Source organism: Myotis brandtii, unplaced genomic scaffold (assembly GCF_000412655.1).
Source record: "Myotis brandtii unplaced genomic scaffold, ASM41265v1 scaffold228, whole genome shotgun sequence".
NCBI classification, from domain to species: Eukaryota; Metazoa; Chordata; class Mammalia; order Chiroptera; family Vespertilionidae; genus Myotis; species Myotis brandtii.
The window spans coordinates 866991-877713 of NW_005358567.1; positions in this window are offsets into that span (position 1 = coordinate 866991).

The window sequence follows — 10723 nt, forward strand, 5'->3', positions numbered from 1 at the left end:
AAAGTTTCTGTTTCTTCAATATCTTTTTTGTTCACCTCCTAATGACTCTCCTATCCATCCAATTGTCTTCATCACTGAACCATTATATTTAACCTAGACTGACTTTCCCATTGCAACTTATGGCTATCTGACTTTATATTTTGGAATATATTTGCGAAGATAAAGCCTGGCCTATAACAATAATCTGCATTCCACTATTTATGTTTCCCTCAAATACATACTCTTAGGACTATAAAACTCAATGTTTGTTTCTAAAAATAAAGCCACTATAACTATAAAATCCACTATAAAAAATTAAATCAGTAACAGAACAGATTTACATTGATTATTTGTGCAAATTACTAATTTAAGCCCCATTATTAACCTCAATATGCTAAACATTTTATTTTCCTCTTATTAAAGAAACTAGAAAGAGATTTTGAAACTAAAGAGATTCTAAGAGTAATGTCCATGCCATCATATAGTAAATGTAGTTGAAATAAAACACTTATGTAAGATATATATATAATATGTGTGTGTGTGTGTATATATATATATATATATATATATACACACAGTATATACAAATTATTAAGAACTTCTTCAGAAATATAAAGAAAATGCACATTATAATGTATAAAAATCAAATCACTTTTTCCCAACTGAAAACTGGAATGCACTCAGAAAGAAATTATCCAAATCAAAAGTATAAATCAAATAATTCCTACATAAACTTTCTGTAACTTGACATCCCTTGCACATATACTCATAATGTTTTTCCTTTATGCACATTATGCCTTGGATATTTTCCCTCTCAAAATCTACCTCAGCCTGGAATCAACCAGACAACTCACTCCAATAAAGATTAAAACTGCTGTATATGAGCTTGTGTGTGTGTGTGTGTGTGTGAATATGTGTTTCATTAACTCCAGATTCACAGTTAAGATTTTCAACCAGGCTACTTTACCAGAGGAATAATTTTTATTATACCAATTGTGAGGTATCTAAAATGATAAAATAGCTCTATATATGACAAATAGAAACTTGCCATTTATAATTTTTCTTGTGAACTGAGTATTAAATAAGTTCTATATGACCTTTCTAAATGTCTGGAATATTGGTTATGGGTACAATCATTTCTACCTAGACATAGTCATTGATTTTTCAAGTATTCTGTTATGCTAATGTGAAATGTTCCTTGTTCTCTCAACTTTCTCTAAGAAGCCCTTGAAGCAGTGATGAACAAAATCAGTCTTCTATCAAGTACTCTGTGTGGGAATTTAGAGAAAGATGGGGGAGATAAAGGGTTCATGATTTTATAATAAAAGAAGCTATACTCCCCATCAGAACTTGAGAGAAATTCATTACTGAAAGCAAATGATAATGAGACCTTGTGCTGAAAATCTGTAAGTTAAAAAGGCAATTAGCTTGTCTGTCTTATTCACCTACAGGGGCAAAAACAATTCATTTATCGCCATTAAAATGGATTGCAGTCATATTGTATTGGAAAACCTGACTTATTAAATATTTATGAATATCTAAACCATGCATCCAAGTAGAAAAGAGGGCACATATAATTTAGAAAACTTTCATTCAGCTGAATGACCCTATTGTAAAAACTTTATTTAATTTGAAACACAGGTTAAAATGTAGTTGTTACTATCTCTCTTACAAAAAAGACATAAAATAAAAACATCTAAAATGAAAATGGTTCACTGTATCATTATTTTTAAAATGGAATGTCAGATTAACTTTTAAGATTTATTCTTTTACTAGAAAATTCCAAATTAAAAAATGCTTTTAGAGAAAAGTGCATCATATTATGCATTCTTAAAGTCATTCTGACTGTAACAGAAGCAGCATTGTCCTCAGACACATCAGAGCAACAGTTTGGCTTTGTGAACCCAAAGGCAACCCCTGTGGAAATATTTGTTTAATGTAATGAAAATATTCATATTTGAATAAACATGTTAGTCAATTATAAGAGTTTATATGCTGGTATACATTAAAAACCATTTCAACACGGGAATGCTAATGCAAAGCTCTGTTATTTATAAGCAAACTAGTGCACAGTATGGTCCCTAGGCCTGGCCAGTGATCAGGGCTGATTGGGGCCTTCTGGCAGCCGGCTGGGGCCTTCCTTCATTCCATGCCATCCCCTGGTGGTCAGCGCATGTCATAGCAAGCAAGCGAACTCCCTGTCTCCCAATCTAACTCCTGAGGGTACACTTAGCATATTAGCCATATATATATATATATACACACACACACATATACTAGAGGCCTGATGCACGAAGATTCATGCAAGAATGGGCCTTCCCCTGGCTGCCAGCACTGCCTTCGCTCTGGCTGAAGCCTCCTTTCTGCCTTCGCTCTGGCCCTAGCCACCTTTCCACCTTCCCACGCTGCCCAGAGGACCAGAGCGGCTGGGACAATGCAGAATGCCTGTGTCCCACCTTGCCCCCAGCCACTCAGTACCTGCATATGCAAATTAACCAGCCATCTTTGTTGGGTTAATTTGCATACTCACTTCTGGTTGGCTTGTGGACGTTGCGAAGGTACGATCTATTTGCATCTTTCTCTTTTATTAGTGTAGATAACACCAGTCAGCCATATTTGTCTTTATAATCGCTAATCTCGTATTTTTATTTTATGAAATAATCACAATGTTTTGGGAATGATGCTTGGATATTGTGTTGAAATCATACTGATATTTCAAATAGGTTTTTAGACCAGAGATCATCAAATATTTTTTTAAGAGATAAAAAATATATTTGGCTTTGCAAGGCCACTTAATCTCAATTGCAACTGTGCAATTCTGCCACTATAGGAAAACAGTGCAGATATTACCCCCATAAATATGAGCAACTGTGTTCCAATTAAACTTTATTTAAAAAAACAGGTAGTGGGTTAATCCTGTTCTAACTACAACTAATATTTTTATACATTTTTATTGATTTCAGAGAGGAAGGGAGAGGGAAAAAGAGATAGAAGCATCAATGATGAGAGAGATTCTTGATTGGCTGCTTCCTGCATGCCCCACACTGGGGATCTAGCCTGCAACCCACGTATGTGCCCTTGGCCAGAATTGAAGCTGGGAACCTTCAGTCCATAGGCCTACACTCTATTCACTGTGCCTTGACACCCAAACCTCTCCACGCAGAGCTCCAGTGCACTTGGCCAAGCCCCCAAACCCTCTGGCCTTCTCTGGCTGCTTCAAGCCCCGCCCTCAGTCGCCTAGGGTTGGTCCCGCCTTATCTGGGCGTTTCTCCGCTTCCGCCCCATCTCCAGAACAACACTGTGACTCTGTCAGGTCATGGTGCTGGAGGAGAGCGTGGAAGCCTCCCTCCTGCTGCACTGTGCTCCTTCCCCGGGCAGGTGGGCCACGGGGCACTCAGAGTGTGAGCGGTGGGTGGTGAAGGACTGGTGAGGGGGGCGCTATGCGCTCTCACCCCTACCCTCCTCAGCACAGGATGGTCCCACATCCTTCGGGCACCTCCCCACTTCCACCCCGTCTCCAGATCAATGCCCCAGTTAATGTACTAATGACCTGGTCATTACCATTACAGCGTATCAACCATTAGCATATCAGCTCTTTATTAGTATAGATATTTTTAAACCATATGGTTGGAAAGTTAAAAAAAAAAAAGAAGAAGAGGAAGTGATGTAATCAGCCCCAACATAAATTGTCTCTCTGATTTTTAGTTATAGGAAGATATATAAGAGAAATTAAGAAATGATATAATGCATCTAGTGAAATAAGTTTAGAAGCCAACTGACCAATTGTTCCCATCCAAAGCTTGTACATTCTATTTCATTCTTAAAGGTGATGTCTCTCTTCAGCTTGAACATCTCAAGTGATAGAAAACTCAATTCCAGCATGACATATAAGAACTATGTTCAATTTTTGGAAAGTTCTAAGTAGTAAACACTTTTCATTGATGTTGTGTCTGGAAGTAACTTGTAGTAATTGCCTAGTAATTTAGCTTGAACTTGACTATGATAATGCACTTAAGATATGCATAGGCTAATTTTAATTACTTAGCATTTTAAAAAATAAGGGCATACATTTATTGATTAAATGAATTTAGGCATATTTTCTTGAATTAGGAATCCCTTAGGTAAAAACTTTTGAGCATTTATTATGTGTCAGTCCTTTGCTAGACATCAAATTTAGAAAGATAACTGGGAACTTACTGTCTTAGCTACATTTCTGGTCTGACTGCTAAGTCTTATAATTTGTTCACAGTATCTATATGCACATAACTATGATCCTCTGGGAAGATCTCTGTGCAGATATTATTTCATAAAGATGACTTGCACATTCCTTTATCATCTTTTTTCTTATGTTACATTTTTTTGTTTCTCAAAATTATTATAAATTTATTTTTTTAGAGAAATCTGATTCATTACCTGAGATAAGCATTTTCAGCTTAGTTCATATTGCCTGTGATCCATTATAATCAAATTTAGCAGGATCAAATATGTTCTAGAAGTTTCCTCCCTCATTTACCAGTAAAATAAAAGAGAATTTAGAAATATGTTTTTGCCAGGCTTGGAGGTGTACAGCTTTAGATATATATTAGAATTTTATGTTGGTTGGTTTAGATATTTTTATTCCTCCTTCTTAAGCTTTTAGCAATAGTCTTTCAACATAGACAGATCTAATACTACACTCTTATTTTCTAGCTTTAACCATTATTTTTTTGTTATTCTGATATCAAATTTAGAACTGATAATATCTGATGAAGGACCTGTGATTTCCAGGTATCAGGCAGTGCTAAAAGGCCATAGCTAAGGCATGACTAAAGGAATTACCCAATTGAGAGTCCAGGAGGATATGCTGTGTCTAATCTTTCCAAAGTATGAAAAGAAAGACATCCAGACTGTGTTATCTTTAGAAATGAGATGGAAAAGTACAGTGGGGAGGTGGAGGTATTAATACTTGGCAAGGATAAGCTGCTATGTCAGGAATTCCATTTTTTTTTTAAGCCCGGACAATATTCACTCATCATTATCACAGATTCACTTCCCGAAATTTGGAAGAGAGAGCATAATTTGTAAACTTGATTTTGTTTCATTATCAGATTTAAAAACAAAACAAAACAAAAAACCTTTGTTAAGTTATTTAATTTGATGTTACCATTAATGGCACATATGCATTCTTGGCTTTTGAGAGGTTATTAAATGTGATACCTATTACTGATACAGTGTGATGAAGTCTTGGGGATAAAGGACTACATATTGTTTTGCCAAATATATAAGTGTATTTGTTTGGTTTCCCCTGCCTTTTAACTTTTACTCCCTAGTTTCATGAAAGATTTCCCCTACAATCAGTGAAAACGTAACATATTTAAGGAAGCACAACTCCTATTACTTTTATTTTTACCTGAGTTGTTTTTATGTTGTTGTTTTTTTTTTCAAAGAAAATGTATACAGGAAAATGAACATAGTTTCAGATAAAATTTATATTCAAAAGAGAAATGGTTTCCCTTCTCATTTCTGGCTTGCTTCTTTCTTTCATATACAATCCATTCACTTACTACCTTTTACTCACCCGAACTGAGTGTGCTCTGTTAAGGCAGAAATTCCATTCAATAAAATGGGAAACTTTCTCTGTTGCAGTCTAAAATGCTCTCCAAGGGACATAGCATTCACCCTTTATGGCTTCAATGCTTACAAACCAGAAGATGAAGACTGTGTGTGTGTATCACAAATTCAGAGGAAGAAAAAAACAAGATCTTTCTCTGTATCCATCAGTCAGAGGCATTCCTGAGTAGAAGGAACACATGTTCAGCCCAATTGCTCCACTCAGACATACCTTTTTCCTCTTTGAAAGGAATCTCTAGCTGTGTCTCATTATAGCCTGCAGTGGAGAAGGAGAGGAAGTGAGTGAGAGGGTGGGCTGGAGAGAGTCTGAGCTATAGAATCAAAGGGGAAGGTGCCGTGCATTAGAAGGAAGTAATTGCCCCTTTCACTTTAGAACCAAACCCTTGAAAAGCTTGCAGCAATTTTCAACATGAACTGCTGCTATACACACTAGCAAGGACATGAGCTTTTGTGTACGGAAACAGATACACATGTACACACACTCGCTGCATCCGTTCACTATGTGCTTACAGCCACTCCAATCAGCCATCATTTCAATCCATCTGTGTTCACATATCTCCACTACATAATTATTTATTTTTTTCTTCATAAAGACTCTTTCCTCATTAAAAGAGAGTGTTTACACCAAAAAAAAAACGTAATAAATCATAAATATGTGAATACTTTTGTTCCGAAAGTTTTATTTTGTGTGTGTTTTAAAAATTTTCTTACAAGTTGCTAATGAGAATAGTTGTTCATTCCACCCCCACCCCCACCCCCCAGCACAGTACAAGGCAATTATCTGAAACAGAAAAAAAAAATGATTTTCTGATTCCCGGTGGAAAACTTCAAAGCCAAATGTGTTATTTATTAGCAAATTAAATAACTCTGCATAAATACTTGAGACTGATTTTCCTGTTGTAAGAAAACTCAAAACTTAAATCAGATTACACAGAATTTGTAAGTTTAAGACATAAATTATAAAATTTAATTTCTCTATTCAAATGAATAAAATCAGAATTGTAATCTATACTTTATTATGGGAGCTCCAAATTGTGAGCATCTTTAAGCAATTCTTAAAGTAGATGTTTAAACAAGGTGCCTAAAAATTGACAAAAATATGACTATCCTTGTCTTGTATTTCTTGATGTAAAAAATAAGTTTATGCTTTGAACTGCTTTGAAATGGTGAAGGACTGAGCTACATTCTGAGATTTGAGTCTGCCCGTGGGCTGAATTGTTTGATCCTATCCAGTCTCCATCATAGACTGATAGACTTGAAAAGAAGCTATGAAACTGATAATTCAAAATGCTTTCCCCTGCATGATATACAGGAAAAAGAAACTATAAACTCTGCATTCTACCTGTTAACAAACCTGACAAAACTAAATTAATAAAAAATCCCAAGTAACAGAGTGAAGTAAAATTCAAGAACTATGTTAGCTTATCACGGGGAGATGCATCTGAGTGGAAAGTAAAGCAGTTCTCTTGGCACCTCTCACATGGAACACTCAGACCTCTTGGAAATGGTTTAGATGATACTTGTAAATGGTTCTGCTAGGTAGGCAAGCACCGTAAAGTTCCACATCACAGACTAATTAGTACTGTCTCTCAGTGTCATCCTTAAATAAGGATTACAACTGTTATAACTGTTACTCATGGGTTGTCTCACCCTATACACACCCTGGTACAAAATGGGTATGTAATCATATTGTTATCAACATATCTAACAATACTATGTGTAAAGTGCATGAGGGTTGCTTTGAGTTTCATATACATACCATGCTTTCATATATATACTAGTGACATGGTGCGTGGATTCCTACACATTGAAAGGAAAATAATTAGAAGAAATATTTTAATATTTTCATTTGCCTTTTCTCTGTAATGGAAGTGTCAGAGCCACTGCTGGTCACCCTCTGTGGAGAGATCAACAGGGTGATCGGGCCCCACCTGGCTCCCTGAGTTCCTGAGAGCCTGGTGCGACCCTGCCTTCCACCGCCTCCACTGGTCACCGTCTGCAGGGTGATCATGGGGGCGATTGGGCCCCATTTGCACCTGCCTTGGCCTGACGCCACCTGCTCACTTGCTCCACCATCCCACCGCAGTCCCGCTCTTGTCATCATAGTGAACAGTCAAACTCCCGGTCGAACTCCCGGTTGAGGGGACAATTTGCATATTAAGCTTTTATTATATAGGATATATGTGTGTATATATGATTGTTCTCAAAATAGAGTAGAATTTGGGGCAAGTATTATGTTTGTATTCATTAAATAATAAAGTGTCACTTTGAAAAATTTGCCTCTGCTTTGAGTATTTCTATTGTTCAGATAAACAGAAAATTTTCAGGATTACTTTTCACATTAAATAGAGTAACAGGGTCATAAACAAAAAATAACTGTCTTTGATAAGGTATGTGAGACAGGGCATTAGTATTGACATATGGAGATAGAGTAAGTCTATTGGGATAATATATAATGGACTTAGGAAAGGGTTTGACGCCCATATTTTAAACATGCAATTGGGACAAATGTTAAAAAAAAAACAGACAATCCAAAAAATTACTAACCAAAACGTTCTTTAGATATCTTTAGATATTTCAAGAAATCTAAAAGAAAATTGATTCAGGAACATCTGTAACTATAAAAGATAAAAGTGATGAAAAAAATTAGAAAAAAAGACAATTCTAAATTCTTATTGGTAATGCTTGTAAAACATACTATAAGAGTTAACTAAAACCATAAAATAGAAGAAATGCAATATAGAATTATAAAAAACACTGTCAGGTCATTTTAAGAAGAAAACATAGTGGGACATGGGAAAACATAATTAAATAACATTCAGATGAGGGTGACATTTTTTTGACAATTAGAAAATGGGATTCTTAAAAACCATGCCTAGCCCTGTCTGGGTGGCTCAGTTGTTTGGAGTGGTTGTCCCTTAAAGCAAAAGGTTGTGAGTTAGATTCTCATTCAGGGCACATACATAAGTTTCAAGTTCGATCCCTAGTTAGGGTGTGTACTGGAGGCAACTGATCCATGTTTCTCTCTCACAAAAGATCTATGTTCTTTTCTCTCTCTTTCTCCCTTTCACTCTCTCAAATCAATAAGAGCATATCCTCAGGTGAGGATTTAAAAAATAAATAATACAATATGTAGATAATACATGGGTACCATATAAATTTTCAAAATCCCAATTTAACTGGGGAATTATAAAGAAAGAAGATGAAAAGATCTATGAACCAGAAAGGAAAGCAAAGAAATACAACAATAAAAGTGCTAGAGAGAATAGATAGAAAGTAGAAAAATATACCAGTAAAAAGAATGTAAAATTCAAAAATATTTTTCTACTTTGGACAAAAGGATTTTTTAGATTGTTCCCTTAGCTTTCACACACACACGCATGCACACACAAATACGCAGACATACACACAAAGAAAAATGCCTGTTCTTTGTTTTAATTTTACTTCATTCAAAGAACAAAATTTGTGATGAGTGAAGTTTAAAACACATAAGACAAATTCTCTTCTTCCTTCCTTGGTTTTTCTTTGCAAACCCTCATGTTTTCCATGGAATTTGAGAATGTGGATCAAAATTCAACACACCATATCCTTGTGCTCTTATTCTTAGCAAAACTCTCACCAATGGTGTCCGGACCCTTAACAGTGGTAAGCAGCCATTTATATTGTCAGCCTTATTGAGAAGCAAATGTAAAAGATCTTGCCTCAAAGAGGAGACCCTTCTTATTCACCATGAATATTTTTTTTCTTTATCTAAAAGCTTTAAGGTCTAATGTGTCCTCTTATTGCCAGGCCTATGAGAATATAGTTCTGTCTATTAACTCCCTCTGAAATAAGCCAACTGCAAGATTATATGCAGCCAGCCATTAACCACAGTCCAAGGAATTCCAAGGCACAAACCACGCAGTAATGAAATTACAGGTGTGCAGTATAGATAAAAATTCAATCCCAAGGGCTTCTCTTTCTACCTCCTAGAGAACCAGGTTGTTTTTCTAATTCCAAATTGCTTTTATATAAAGCAGATTTATGATTGATGCCAAATATTTAAGAAAATGTTTAATGTTGTGAGAAACATATTTAAGTATAAAAAATAAAAGTGGGAATCTTCATTCTTTCCTAGTGTTTTCTAAGGAGAATGATTACTAATGGTTTGGCATGAGGAATCAAAGACTTCTTTCTATTCACAGGTGGATGGACAGATTGACAATTAGAGTCACAGATTGAAAATATTTAATGCTCAGAACCCTGGCTAAGGGTGGGGTTAAATATTTTGGACTTAGTGCAAATCAGTCTGAAAGGTGGAACCACAGCTCTTGCCCCATTTGCATCAGGAATGAGCAGCTTAGATGACTGAAGATTATTTATGTAAGAATATTTAAAAAAAAAATAAAAATAAACAAGAGAAAAGTCCCATCTATAGGTATTGTCATTTTGTGTGGCTGCCAGTGAAAAGCAGTATTCATTGTCTAACACTCCACTTGGATCCAGTGGACAACTTTGCCTATGCCCCCTGAGTTTTCAGTCAATTTTTACTGCTTCATTCCTAATTTTAAATGAGAATTAGACATCACTACATTTGAGGAATTTCTTAATCAGGTAAAGATAAAATTAACAGAGAAATGGAATTTGGAAGAAACTACAGAAGGAAATATGTAAAAATTAAACACATAATTAACTAATGACCCAGTGTGTGAAATCACGTGAGACTCAGACCCGTGTGAAATCGCACAAGACTCGGGAAACCCAAGTCCCGCCAGTGCCGTGGGACCCAGAGTCAAGTCCCCGCTCACAGGCACATGCCTTGCTGTGCAGGCAGCCTCCTGGTGACCAGTCTTTGGTTGTTATGGCATTACAACCACTAGGTATTTATTATATAGACTAGAGGCCCAGTGCACAAAATTCGTGCATGGGGGGGAGAGTTCACTGAGCCCAGCCTGCACCGTCTCCAATCCAGAACCCCTGTGGATTGGGCCTAAACCGGCAGTCAGACATCCCTCTCACAATCCTGGACTGCTGGCTCCTAACCGCTCACCTGCCTGCCTGCCTGATTTCCCCTAACTGCCCCCCCTGCCAGGCCTGGTTGCCCCACGTAGCCTGCTACTTGGTTGTTTGGTCGCCCCTCACTAACTCCCCTGCT